This window comes from Trichosurus vulpecula, chromosome 4, assembly GCF_011100635.1.
Source record: "Trichosurus vulpecula isolate mTriVul1 chromosome 4, mTriVul1.pri, whole genome shotgun sequence".
NCBI classification, from domain to species: Eukaryota; Metazoa; Chordata; class Mammalia; order Diprotodontia; family Phalangeridae; genus Trichosurus; species Trichosurus vulpecula.
In genome coordinates, this window is record NC_050576.1 from 361,725,329 (window position 1) to 361,740,175 (window position 14,847).

General features: G+C 36.7%; 1 protein-coding gene and 1 pseudogene across 1 annotated transcript in view; one reads left to right on the plus strand and one right to left on the minus strand.

Annotated features, from left to right (window-relative positions):
- GPC5 (glypican 5) overlaps positions 1–14,847 on the plus strand; it is a 1,045,029-nt gene that overhangs the window by 48,909 nt on the left and 981,273 nt on the right. The gene's annotated exons all lie outside the window — the stretch shown is intronic.
- LOC118848225 lies at positions 13,698–14,141 on the minus strand (annotated as a pseudogene).

Here is a 14,847-nt window from a genome sequence, read left to right on the forward strand (position 1 = left end):
TAGGTTCAAACCTAGGCTTTTCTGTTTCATACCTGTATAACTTTAAGCAAGTCATTTCATCTATTTGAGCCTGTTTCCTCATTTGCAAAATAAGGGGTTTAGATCAGATAACCACTAAGTTCCTTTCCCTCTGTAAATCCATTTTTCCTATGCCTGGTACTTTGTTTTTTTTTTTTTGGCCTGCCTTTTTTGAATCTCTAAAATCTCTTCTTATTTTTAGCTATATATAATCTCTCTCCAACATCTTAGATAAAAAACAAAACAAAACAAAACCCTTCCCAGCTAAAAACAAAAAAAAACATCCTAAGCCATGTTCATTCCCAAATGACTGTCTTTTGTTGTTGTTCAGTCTCGTCCAACTCTTCATGACCCTATTTGGAGTTTTCTTGGCAAAGACACTGAAGTGGTTTGTCATTTCCTTTTCTAGCTCATTTTAGGGATAAGGAACTGAGGCAAACAGGGTTAAGTGACTTGCCCAGGGTCACACTGTAAGCGTCAGAGGCCAGATTTCCTGCCTTCAGGCCCATCACTATATCCTCTGCCCCACCTTGCTGCCCCCTAAGCCATATTCATTCCCAAATGACTGTCTTTTCCTTATGTTTTTCTTTCAGATTTTCCTTCCATCCCTAGAATGTCTTTCCGGAGATGGATGCCTGGAGAAAGGCATCTGGCGGTGTCGTGGATAGGGAACTGGACCTGGTGTAAGGAAGACCTGAGTTCAAAGCAGGTCTCAGATGCTTACTAGTTCTGTGACCCTAGGCAAATCACTTAATCTGTGGTTATCTCTTCCATTGTAAAATGGGAATAATCATAGAATCTATCTCATAGGGTTGTTGTAAAGATCAAATAAGATATTTGTAAAAAGTGCTTAGCACAATGCTTGGTAAATACTAGTTGCTATAAATGCTTATTCCTTTTCTTCTTCTCTTAACTTATCTAAATTCTACCTGTTCTTTATGGTATATCTCTGCCTCAGAGCTTTCTGTGACTACTCTCTGACCCATACCAGATCTTATCTTCTCAAGCTATATATGACGTATGTACCACAACATTTTCAGGGTTCTTAATTTGCAGTCCAAGAACCTTTTTTAAAAATAACTTTTAATTGGCTTCCTTTTTAAATCCTATGCATTTTATTTTATGTATGTAAAAGTATCAGTGGCAAAGAAGTTGCCAATATGAGTTGGTAGAGGAACTTTCCTCAATTAAATCACAGGTCTAGTTCCTCTTCCTAGTGTTATTTCTATTCCTATCCCCATTGGCCACCTTGTCTCCCCTACCTCCCTAGGAAAATCAAAGAGATCTTCTCTCTGGGAGGGTGGATATATGTCTTGGGAAATGGGAATAAAAATGGTAGAGCACAGGTCTTAATGAAGGAGTTTGACTTTTCACTTATGATGTCAGGGTATCATTGCTCTATGGGGGACATACCCCAACTAAGTAAGTCATCAAATGTCCTGGTCACAGTAGAAAATTTTCTGCAGTGCTTCTTCACTTAGGATAGAAATTAAAAAACGGCTGTCTGGTCAATTTCACATGATCAGAAGGTCATGAATTCCTGAGCTGGAAGGAATATTAAGGGTCACATAGTGCCATAAGCCCTTGGTTTTCTAGATGGGAAAGCTGAGGGCCATGGAGATGAAGTGACTTGCCCCAGATCACTTTATTAGATCTCTAATTGAAACAGCAAGGCTTTCCCCTTAGTTGAGTGTAACCAATCATTGAAGCATCATTTATCTAGTTTCTCTTTTTAAGATTCAATATTCTAGCTTTTTATGATTTAGCTTTATTGCTGAGTGATGGAAGGGAGCAGAGCTTACTGCTTCATAATTGACTTGTTCCCTGGTTGAAATAGATAGCTCTATTTCTATTTCTGCTACAGTGCTTAATCATTAGGTAAAAAATTCTACCTCTTCGTTTTCATTTTCCTAACTTCAAATATAAGGGGTGTGTGTGTGTGTGCGCGCGCGGACGTGCAGGGCACATTTTAAAAAAAATCAGCTCTTACGTAAGTCTAAAGAGCTCTTGATTACCCATAATCATTTGATTGAATAAATTTGTGTTTTATAAAAAGTCTTCAACATAGAGAGGTTTTTGATTGTTGACCTTTTTGTAGGGACACAGTCACATCTTGCAGACACAATATTGATACTTTTTTTTCTTTTGTGAGGGGAGGTTAAACTTGCCATTGCATTAGTATGGGACAAATCTTGTTGTTGAAAATATGTCAATTAATATAGAAAAATAGACAATCTGCAATTCACAGGCTTATAGATTCACCTGGGCTATGCATATGTTAATATGTGTCAGATAGGACTCAGACCCAGGGTCTTCCTCACTATAAAACTGATCTTTCCATTAGTTCATGTAGTAAATAGGCTCTGGTATTTTTTGCTGTACAATGTAAATTATGATATACTTGGTTTTAAAATTCTGAGTTCTAGGGGGCAGAGCCAAGATGGCAGCTGGAAAGCAGGGACTTGCCTAGGGCTGATAAAAATGGCTCTGAACAAATTCTAGAACTGCAGAACCCACAAAATAGCAGAGGGAAGCAGGGCTCCAGCCCAGGACAGCCTAGATGGTCACTGGGTAAGGTCTATTGCACAGAGCTGGGATCAGACGGAGCAGAGCCCAAGGTGGGCTGCGCCAGGCCAACCAAACCCGGGACCAGGTGGAACAGGCCCTAGTGCCCTGAGTCAGTGAGCTGTGGCAGTTACCAGGCTTCTCAACCCACAAACGCTAAAGACAACAGAGAAGGTTAGTGGGAAAAGCTGCGGGGACAGAGTTAAAGGAGTTTGAGTTTCGGACACCACCCCGGGGACAGTGGAGGTGGTGCAGCTCTGAGGACAGAGCTGGTGTGGTAGAGGTTGTTGTATAGAAATAGCTCTGAAAACAACATGCATCCTCTCAAGCTTGGAACAAAGTACTCTCTACTTTACAAGCAGTCATACACCCACAAAAAACTCAAGCATCAAGTAGTTGGCTGGGAACATGGCCAGGCAGCAAAAATGGACTCAGATTCAGACTCAAACTTTGGAATCTTTCTTTGGTGACAAAGAAGACCAAAACATACAGCCAGAAGCAGTCAACAAAGTCAAAGAGCCTACATCAAAAGCCTCCAAGAAAACATGAACTGGTCTCAGGCCATGGAAGAACTCAAAAAGGATTTGGAAAAGCAAGTTAGAGAAGTAGAGCAAAAATTGGGAAGAGAAATGAAAGTGATGCAAGAAAACCATGAAAAACAAGTCAATGACTTGCTAAAGGAGACCCAAAAAAATACTGAAAAAAATAACACTTTAAAAAATAGACTAACTCAAATGGCAAAAGAGCTCCAAAAAGCCAATGAGGAGAAGAATGCCTTGAAAGGCAGAATTAGTCAAATGGAAAAGGAGGTCCAAAAGACCACTGAAGAAAATACCACCTTAAAAATTAGATTGGAGCAAGTGGAAGCTAGTGACTTTATGAGAAATCAAGATATTATAAAACAGAAACAAAGGAATGAAAAAGTGGAAGACAATGTGAAATATCCCATTGGAAAAACCACTGACCTGGAAAATAGATCCGGGAGATATAATTTAAAAATTATTGGACTACCTGAAAGCCATGATCAAAGAGCCTAGATATTATCTTTCAAGAAATTATCAAGGAAAACTGCCCTGATATTTTAGAGCCAGAGGGTAAAATAGAAATTGAAAGAATCCACAGATTGCCTCCTGAAAAAGATCCCAAAAATAAAACTCCTAGGAATATTGTTGCCAAATTCCAGAGCTCCCAGATTAAGGAGAAAATACTGCAAGCAGCCAGAAAGAAACAATTTGAGTATTGTGGAAACATAATGAGCATAACACAAGATCTAGCAGCTTCTACATTAAGGGATCGAAGGGCTTGGAATATGATATTCTGGAGGTCAATGGAGCTAGGATTGAAACCAAGAATCATCTACCCAGCAAAACTGAGTATCATGCTCCAAGGCAAAATATGGACTTTCAATAAAATAGAAGACTTTCAAGGTTACTCAGTGAAAACACCAGAGCTGAATAGAAAATTTGACTTTCAAACACAAGAATCAAGAGAAGCATGTAAAGGTAAACAAGAAAGAGAAATCATAAGGGACTTACTAAAATTGAACGGTTTTGCTTACATTCCTACATGTAAAGATGATACGTATAATTCATGAGACCTCAGTATCAGGGTAGCTGAAGGGAATGTACAGACATATATCTATATCTATAGATATAGATATAGATACATAGGGCACAGGATGAGTTGAATATGAAGTGAAAATATCTAAAAAAATCAAGTTAAAGGATGAGAGAGGAATATATTGAGAGAGGGAGATAGGGAGAGATAGAATGGGGTAAATTATCTCACATAGAAGTTGCAAGGAAAAGCAGTTCTGTTGGAAGGGAAGAGGGGGTAGGTGAGGGGGAGTGAGTGAATCTTGCTCTCATCAGATTTGACCTGAGGAGGGAATAACATACACACTCATTTGGGTATCTTACCCCATAGGAAAGAAGGAGGAAGGAGATAAAAAAGTGGGGGGGGAATGATAGAAGGGAGGGCAGATAGGCGGAGGAGGTAATCAAAAGCAAACAGTTTTGAAAAGGTACAGGGTCAAGGGAAAAAATTGGATAAAGGGGGATAGGATAGGAAGGAGCAAAATATAGTTAGTCTCTCACAACATGTTGTGGAAGGGTTTTGCATAATGATACACATGTGGCCTATGTTGAATTGCTTGCCTTCTTAGGGAGGGTGGGTGGGGAGGGAAGAGGGGAGAGAATTTGGAACTCAAAGTTTTAAAAGAAGATGTTCAAAAAAAAGTTTTTGCATGTAACTAGGAAACAAGATATACAGGCAATGGGGCATAGAAATCTATCATGCCCTACAAGAAAGTAAGGGGAAAGGGGATGGGGGGGCGGGGAGTGGGGTGACAGAAGGGAGGGCTGACTGGGAAACGGCAATCAGAATATATGCCATCTTGGAGTTGGGGGAGGATAGAAATGGGGAGAAAATTTGTAACTCAAAATCTCGTGGAAATCAATGCTGAACACTAAAAATATTAAATAGTAAAATATTAAAAAATAAATAAAATTCTGAGTTCCGTAGCAATCCTGACAGTTGCAAATGCAAAGATCACTTTGTTAGATGATCCTTTGATGAACAATATCATGGCATAAAATAGAGGGATTTATGTTTGCTGAAAGTGTCAATTACTGTGAAGTCTTTGAGGACAAAGTCCTTCAGTATGCTACTGTTTTCACATGACCTGGTGTTGACTGAAATAAACAATAAACACAGCAGGCTCCTGTGTTTGCATGCTGTCTCCATCAAACTATGATTTCCTTAAGGGCAAAGACTCTTTTTTGTTTTAGCACAGTGCCTGGCACACAGTAGGCACTTGATAAGTGCTTGTTGACTTGACTAGAATTCAAGCTAACATGGTAAGACCCACTGAAGCTTACACTGAACAGGTGTAGCTTTTATAAACTAAGAATCATTTCCATAAAGCCAGGGCTATCTCCATAAAATGATGAAGCACGTAAGTTGGACTAAGAAGGCCATTTTAGGCAATTTTGGGACTGCAAAGATATTGTCTGCAATAGAAAATTGTTGGTGAAAGCCTGTCTGTTCTCTTCACACGTTTTCAAGGCAGTCTCAAATAGCTGTATAGATTGTTTTTATAAAGATTTTATAGAGATGAGAAAGGGAGCATATGGATTGGTAGTTATTTTATATCTTTAAAAGAAGAAAGTTGTATTTATGCCTTTTATTTTTATACCTTATTTTCTGATAATACCTCCTTCCATTGAACCCTCTGTTTTTAACAAAGAAAAAGAGGTAATTGAACAAATGGCAGTGACTATATCTCATAGATTATGCAGAATTTAGCCCTTCTAGCCACCAGCCACCCACTTGTCTGAAAGGAATGTATGTTTCATCATTTGTACTTCAGGATCCAGATTGTCTGTTGCAATTAATTTGAGTTGCACTCCTTTTTTCGTGTTACTTTCATTTATTATTACAGTCATTGTATATAATATATTCCTGGCTTTCTTTATTCTCTATCAGTCAATAAACGTCTTCCTGTGTTTATCTGAATTCCTCATCTTGACATTTCTTACTGTGCAGTAATATTCATCTATATTTGAACACCATAATTTGTATAGTTGCTCCTCAATCAGTGGATGTCCATTTTATTTCTGTTTTGTCCCCCTAACAACAAAAGTTCAATGAATATTATGTTATATATGGGAGCTCTGTCTCCTCTCTGTTTCTTCCTCTCCTTTTCTCTTTCTCTCTCCCTTCTTCTCCCTTGCTATCTTCCCCTCTCCTTCTCCCCTCCACTCTCTCCGCCTCCTACTTCTCCTTTTCCTTCTCCTCCTCCTCCCCACTTTGAGTTATATACCTGATTGTGAGTTGGCTTGGTCAAAAGGCATGAACAGTTTTGTGACTTTTTTTTTTTGCCTCCAAATTGGTTTCGGTAATGGTTAGTCAAAATCACAGGTCCACCAATAGTGTATTAATGTTATTGTCTTTCCATAGCCCCCAAACATTGAATATTTTCTTTTCTTATCTTTTAAATATGATGAGTGTGAGGTGATTTGGAGGATTTCTCACTTGACTATTGATAGTTTCAATTCTTTTGAAAACTGTTCACATCTCTGACCACTTAACTGTTAGGCAATGACTCTTAACCTTGCAAGATTTTTATCAGAGACATTTCATGCAAATACCGCCCCTCCCCCAACCTTGGTAATTTCTTTTTTTTTTTTTAATTTTAGCTGCTTTGACTTTATTCAATTGCTGTTTGCCTTTGAAATTGTCCATTTTATTTTTGATGATCTCTTCTATTGTTTTGCTTTAGAAATGTCTTCCTGAGGATAGAGCTTAGAGGTACCTCCTCTCAGTTTTCTTTATGTATAATGTTTTTAGTTAGCAAAAGTGTGCAATGGCTAGAGTGTTAGACCTGGAGTCAGGAGGACCTGAGTTCTTAATCTTGCCTGAGATACATGTCAGCTATGTAATCCTGAGCCAGTAACTGATTTTCCTGATTTGTAAATTGCAATAATAATAATAGCACCTATTTCCTTCGGTAGTTGTGAGCATTAAGAGAAATAAGATTTGTAAAGTGCTTTGTGAGCTTTGAAGTGCTATATGACATTTCAGATTCTCAATTTTAAAATGCTCTTTTGGTGTGACCTTTTGGTCTTAGGTTGCGTATCTGGGTAGAACTTATTGTATAATACGTCATGAGGTACCTTACTTTGGGCAAACTGCTTCTCAGTTTTTCCAAGAGTCCTTGTCAAATAGTGAGTTCTTGGACCAGTAGTTTGGGTTCTTGGGTTTATTAAAAACTCTTAGACTGTTGTGCTCACTCACTTTTCTGTCTTTCTCACTTTGTCTGATCCACTAATCTACTTTTTTGTTTTATAACCAGCACCAAATAGATTTTGAGCTTACTTGACATCTGATATTGCTAGGCCCTCTTCAGTTCCATGGTTTTCATCATTTCCCTTGAAATTCTAAACCTTTGTTCCTCCACATTTGTTTTAAAATTCCTTTGTATCATTTTCTGTTACCTTCTTGCTCACTCCCTTTTTTGGAGATTGGCATTTGTGATGCTTTCTCAATTGTTTAGTATTGCCCTCTCTTTGAGTTGACTTGAACGTGGATCTCTCAGTGCTTCACAAATTATGCTACCTTCAGTGTGGCTTTCTTGTATATGTATTTGATCTAGTTCACACCCACCACACCAGTGCCCCTGCCACAAAGTGGGAAATATAGTCATACAAATATCTAGGTATATTTTTTGCAATTTATTCCATCAGAAATTATGACATATTGTTGGTCACTTTGTCTAACCCTAGTTGCCCTCTAAGCACAAGTAGTATTAATGTACCTTGAAACTTCCTTTGAGTTATATCCTTTCTTGCACCACTAAAGAAGTCACCTGCTTTTACTTGTATTTAAGAGGCCACCTTAGTTTTTTTTCTTGGAAGCTAGTTTTTCTGCAATCCTTTGTTATACAGTCAATGTTCAATAAATATTTAGTTAATTTATTAATTGTTTTATCTAAGGCTGCTTTCTAAGCTTCTCTGTTTCTTAGACACTGGAAGCCAAGAGGTTTATACCTCCCTTTTCTTAAGACCTCTTCCCCCCTTCTTAAACATGTCAGAAGTAAAAAGGCAGTATTATACACTTATTTTAAATTTTTCTCCTGTTAAAGGGAGTGAATTCCTACTTCACCTACCTTAGCTTTTTGCCCTTTGAAGCTGCTTTTTAATTTTCTACTTTGTATACACTGCTTACTTGACTTAATATCACTAACGCTCAAGTAGCCATTTATTATCTACTTTCAAAAAATGAAACATAGAACACAACTATACTTAACAGGATATAAATATAAACAAAGTTTTAAAAATTATATAATATCCATTTGATGTATCTTCCCTTAACATATCCTGACAAATGAACCTTTCTCTTACTCTAAAATTTACCCTTCAAATTTACTCTGAAATTTAAATTTTACTCTAAATTTACTCAAAAATTTACCCTTCTTCAAAATCTTCATCATTTCCATTATTTCTAAAATATTTCCCAAATTTTCTCTTTTATTCCTTCTATTGCTTTAAAAATTTTATTGGAGCTATTGTTTCCAAAAACTTCCCCTCTCCTTCTCCCTACTGCAGTAAAACTTCCTTGTAAGAAAATAGTGTCATTAAGCAAATCAAACATTGACCAGTGACTGGTGATGTATCTATCATTGCATTGTTATATTAGTCTGTGACCTTTTATGGAAGAAGGAGCCAGAGGGAAGCAATGTGTTTCACCACCAGTTCTCTAAAGTCAAGATCAGTCACAGCATCGATCAGAATTCTGATATTTTTCTAGTATTGTTTTTCAATTGCTGTGTAGATTCATCTTTCAAGTCTTACTTTATTCTATATAATTTCTTATGTTTTTCCATGCTTATCTTCATTCATTTTCATCATTTCTAATTCTGTAATAATAACACATTTATGTAGTACAATTTGTTCAACCATTTACTAGTTGCTGGGCACCATACTTATTAACAAGGGTTTTTTTGGTTTGTTTTTTACTTTAATAAAAAGTACTGCTCCTAACTTGCATTCATCCTCCATACAGATGCCAAAGTAATTTTACTAAAGCATGATACAAACTCTTTAAATTGGCTCTTAGATTTCTTCACAGCCTGTCCCTTTTCTATCTTTTCAGGCTTTTTACATATTGCTCCCTCGTGCTCACACTGTTCCAAACCTACTATGCTATTTGCTTTCTGTACACCTGTTACTTCATCCCCTGTCTCTGGAATTTTGCAGTGGCTGTTCCCCCATGCCTAGAACATACGCCTTCCTCACCTTGACCTCTTGGAGCCGTTGGTTTCCTTTGTGACTCACTTCCAGTCCTGCTTTCTACTTGAAGCCTTGCCTGAAGTCATGATGCTGGGGACTTTGTAAAATTAACCTTTTAGTAATCCTCAATTCATTAAGAATATATATGTATGCATGCATGTATGTATTCATGTTTTGTCTTCCATATGAATGTAAATTCCTTGAGGTCGGAGACTGCTTTTTTTTTGTCCCCCAGTACTATCCCTGGTACATAGTAAATACTTGAAAAATTCTTGTTGAGTGAGTATAGCTCTAATTTCATCAAAGTTTTTGTAACAATGTACTAAGCAGCTGTTGTGGGGATGAAAGACCAGCACACAGAAGGGCTGCTAGCACAGATTCTTTGATCTGCTTTTCTAAGGAATGTAACTTTAAGGGGTTAACAATCACAGTTTAATTAAACATACATATATCATTCACTTAGTTCAGGGGAAGAAGTCAGCACCCTGAACTTCAGAGCAAATACAAACAGAAACTTTTTCTGATCAAGACATTATATATATATATATATATATATATATATATATATATATATATATATATATATATATATATATATATATATATATATAGTTACCAAAAGAGAAGTGCCAACATATGGGTTTCCAAAGCCAGGAGGCTCTTAACAACAGCTACCCAGAGTCTAGTGTGGTCAAATCACACGATATTCTTCCAGTGAGTGAGAGCCCCAAAACAAAATGTCAACCTCAGATCTTATATACCTTTCTCAGGGTCAGAGGGCATCAAACCTATGTGAGCTAGGCTTTCTTGTTTCTTAAGTGGGTGAAAAACTTTTGATTCAGTCAAAGAAAGAAAAGACAACAAAAAATCTACTTTGCTTGCTATTGCATTTGAAAGGCAAGACTCATCAAAGGTACTTTATTACCTTAACATTCTAAAAGAGAAAACAAAAAAATCCCACCCTAATTACCATAAAAGTTCTGCTTTGCATTTGCAAAAGATGTGACTTTGTAGATACAAATTTGGGAGGAAAATTTTTATTGAACCAAATATGTTATGTTATGATGGAAAGAGGAGGAGATTCAGAATCTGAGGATTTGGGTTCAGATACTAGTTCAGCTACCCGGTACCTCTGTGACCTTGGATAAGATACTGTGTCACATTAGGCCTCAGTTTCTTTATTTGCAAAATGATAGCATTGGACTAGACAGATGAACTATATGGTTCCTTCATACTCTGCATTCTATGATTCTTGGCACAGGATAAAAGTAGAAAAAGGATGGATCTGTAATAATAGTAGAGAAAAATGTTAATATATGGTTATTCACAGCCCCCATTTTAAATGGGTAGTTTACTGAGCCTTTTTAAAATGACCTCGGAATAATTTTCACTCCATGCTGAAAACCCCAGGTCTGTATTATTTATAGCTATCTCATTAATTTCAAAGCTAAGGAAATGAATACTTGAGGTTCTTGTTAAATGTTATACATACAAATGAACATACTAGATGGTAAAAAGTTGATAAGCAATGAAACTGTGACAGTCTTAAAAAGTGTAAAAAACATTTCAAGGTATTTATTTATCATATTAATATGAGAATAAGTGTGATGCAGTAGAAAGCTTTGAACTCCAGTATTTATTAGCTCTGTGATTATGGGCAAGTTGCTCACCCTGTCTCAGCCTCAGTTTCCACATCTGTAAAATCAAGATAACCTGCCCATCTTGTCTCACAATGTTGTAAAGAAAGCCCTTTTTAGGTCCTAAAGAAATGTATTCATTTGAGTTAGTATTAATATTCTTTAGAGGGTGTAGGTTACACTGGGGATTTATTGCACAAAAACTTTCAAATGTACTGTGATTGTATGTCATAGTGGGTATTAAAGAGAAAAAAAGGTTATCCTCTATTGGCAATGCTTATACCTCTGTCAAAGCCTCTTTTTAACTTCACTATTGACTGCTTTTCTCAAATATACTAAAAAGCTTAATCATTGTCATTGGTCCTAACTATTCCAATTTATACTTTCAGTGAAAATGTAAATATCCTATTCAGCTTCTCTCTATGTTTGTTTTTCCTAGTTAACCACTAAATATACCACATGAAGTAGGGACTGACATTTTGGTTTTTTTTAAAATTTGTATTCCAAGTACCTAGCAATTGCATGTAGTAGGCGCTTAATAAATATTTGTTGAATTAAATAGAATTGAAAGAAATGTAAAAGGATGATTGTGTTTTAAGGAATAGTCTTGACTGTAAAGTTTGCAGCCAGCATATGCATTATGTGAGTACAGTGATAATCTGTTGCTGTTCAATTGTTTTTCAGTCATGTCTCCCTCTCCATGACACCATTTGGAGTGTTCTTGGCAAAGATACTGGAGTGGTTTTCCATTTCCTTCTCCAGCTCATTTTATAGATGAGGAAACTGAAGCAAACAAAGTTAAGTGACTTGCTCAGGGTCACACAGCTAGCAAGTGTCTGAGGCCAAATTTTGACTCAAGTAGATGAGTCTTTCTGATGACAGGCCTGGCACTCTAGCCACTGTGCCACCTAACTGTCCACAGTGATAATGTCAATTAGCAATAATAGATGAATGTATATGATTTGAACATTTATTTGTTTTATAGTTTACAAAAAGCTTCATGAAACTTTTTACAAACATGAAACAATTAGAATTTTATTATTTTCAAATAAGCTTTTGCCTTTTTTTCCTCTCTCACCTTTCCTACTCTGAAACAGTAAGGCAATAAACACAATATCAACGATAATCATGAATATGCCTATGTAGTTCTGTATCACAAGGGATGAGAGACCCTCCATAAAGAAGGTAAAAGAAGTATAACGTTTATTCAGACACCAGAAAATCATATTCCATAACCAAATGTTCAGCTCCCACAGTCATTCAGCCCACTTTATCATAACAACAAAGAACTTAAAACATGAACTAAGAGTGTGGAACCTTGCCATCCTAAAACCTCTCTGACCCCCTGCTGGGGTCTTCTCCAAAACAAACTCATAGTACAGCTAAGTCAGCCTGTTCAGTTCTAACAATCATGAGGGTGGCCACTAGTAGCCATAACATCTATCCATCTCTCTCTCTCTCTCTGTCTCTCTCTCAGCATTTTCTGTGACATAACTTCCTTTTCCTGTCAGCAAGCTCCTCCCACCACGTAACTTAGGCTTCCTATGTTGGAAGCAGGTCGTATGGCCTATTAGTGGATGGGAAAGATCTTCAAATTTAAATTGCTATTACATACTCCCACCTGATAAAGCAAGAAAAACAAAGTCCATGTTACAAATACGTGCAGTCAAGCAAAACAAATTTCTTCATTGGTCATGTAAAAAAAAATGTGTTTCAATCTGCACTGAGTCAGTCACCTCTCTTCCAGGAGGTAAGTAGCCTCTTTCATCATGAATCCTCTTAAATTACAGCTGGTCATTGTGATGAACAGAGTTCTTAAGTCTTTCAAAGTTCCTTTTCTCCTATTGTTGTTATTGCATAAATTGTTCTTTTGTTTCTGCTTACTCTACTGTGTTACTGTTTATCAGTTCATGTTAGTTTTTTCTGGTTTCTCTGAAATAATTTCTTTTATTATGTCTTATAGCAAAATAGTATTCCATCACAATTAATTTACTATAAATTGTTTATGCCCCTGTTGATGGGTATCCCTTCAGTTTCTAGTTCTTTGCTATTGGAAACAGAACCGCTATTGGTATTTTTGTACATGAGTCATTTTCCTCTTTTGTTCGTCTCTTTTGGGTACATACCTGGTAGTGATATTGCTAGGTCAAAGGGTATACACAGTTTAATAGCTTTTTGGGTATAGTTCTAAATTGCTTTCTGAACTGGTTGGATTGGTTTACAACTCACTCAACAATGCATTAATGTTCCCATCACTTGAGAGTCAGAGTATGGAAAATTTTATAGTTTAAATTCTTTGTTAGGAAATACATTGTATTATAATACTCAAAGCCTCTGTGATCTCTTCAATGAGAATATTTTCCTCAATGGTGCCTATTGAATTCTGTGCACACTTTTTCATCCTTTGCAGGTCTTGTCCTTATCTTCCCATAAATCTTCTCTGAAGAAACTCCTTACCATTTTATAGATCTTCCTCTAGTTTTTTTTAAAACAACACAACTTTATTTATTTATGCATTAATGTTGAGGACTGGACTAGAGCTTAAGAAAAGAAAGGAAAACAATCTATGATATAGAGTCCTGTACAGAAGAGAGAAGAGGAAGAAGATAGGTTATGAGGAAGGGAAAAAGATAGATGCACACACATACACACAAGATGAAGGAAGGTAAGCTAAGTAGCCAGGGAGTCAGGGTTCTTGACTAATCACCTGCTTCATGTAGGTTTCTAGCAGGTATTTTTTAAAGGTTGTGGGGTTTGTCCAAATTTCAGCAGTGTGTTCAATGGGCTGTCAATGTTGGGTTCCCCCAGCAGACTCTGGATAGATAGCAGAATGGTCCTGACCTCATACTGAGCGGACCACTTGTTCTTAAGGGTGTCCAAACATATTGCCTTGGGTGTCCACATTAGGATGGTAACAAGGTGTGACAAATTTCACAGTGGGAGCATTATATGCATAGACGCTAGGGAATTCCAGGGAGAGCTTGTACTTTAGGTCTTCATCTACTCTTCCAGCTGCTCCATGGATGGTCCCAGTCCACTTGAAGAGATTTTCTGACTCTGGGAAGGCAGAAATTCCTTTGTCTCCAGACATCATTAGTGTCATTGATTGCTTCTGTAACTTCTTGCCCATTGAATACTCTACATTATAATTACCTAATACATTACCTGACATATATATTGAATCAATAAATTTTCTGAGTCAAAGATGTTGGTTTTTAAATTCATATTATAGGGTAAAAATAGAGGATCAAAAATGATCAAATTGTTTTTGTACCCCACTTTCTTCCATAACAAATTTTCCTTAAATCATTATGGGAGTGTTCAATGTTAGTTCACATATTTCAAAACATAGAGCTGGCTTGTAGTACTTATTTGACCTCCTTTTCTGTTGTATAGTTTTTATACTGTTGTGTTAAGTGTTGATCAAATCCACTCTAGGGAGTGGGCCCTAAAGACTTATATCTAGGGGCTTGATATCAATTATTTCACTCAAATAATATTTTTAGTGGTCTTGTACATTTCTTTTTCTTTTTTATTAGATTTTTTTATTTTTAGTTTACAACACTCAGTTCTACACATTCTTGAGTTTCAAATTTTCTTCCCTTCCTTTCCTGCCCCCTCCCCCCCAAGATGGCATGTAGTCTGATATAGATTCTACATATACCTTCACATTAAACTTATTTACACAATAGTCAAGTTGTAAAGAAGAATTAGGACCAATGGAATGATTCATGAGAGGGAAGAAACAAAACCAAAAAAGAAGAGAAAAAAATAGAGCAAATAGTTTGCCTCAATCTGCATTCAGTCTCCATAGTTCTTTCTTTGGATGTAGACAG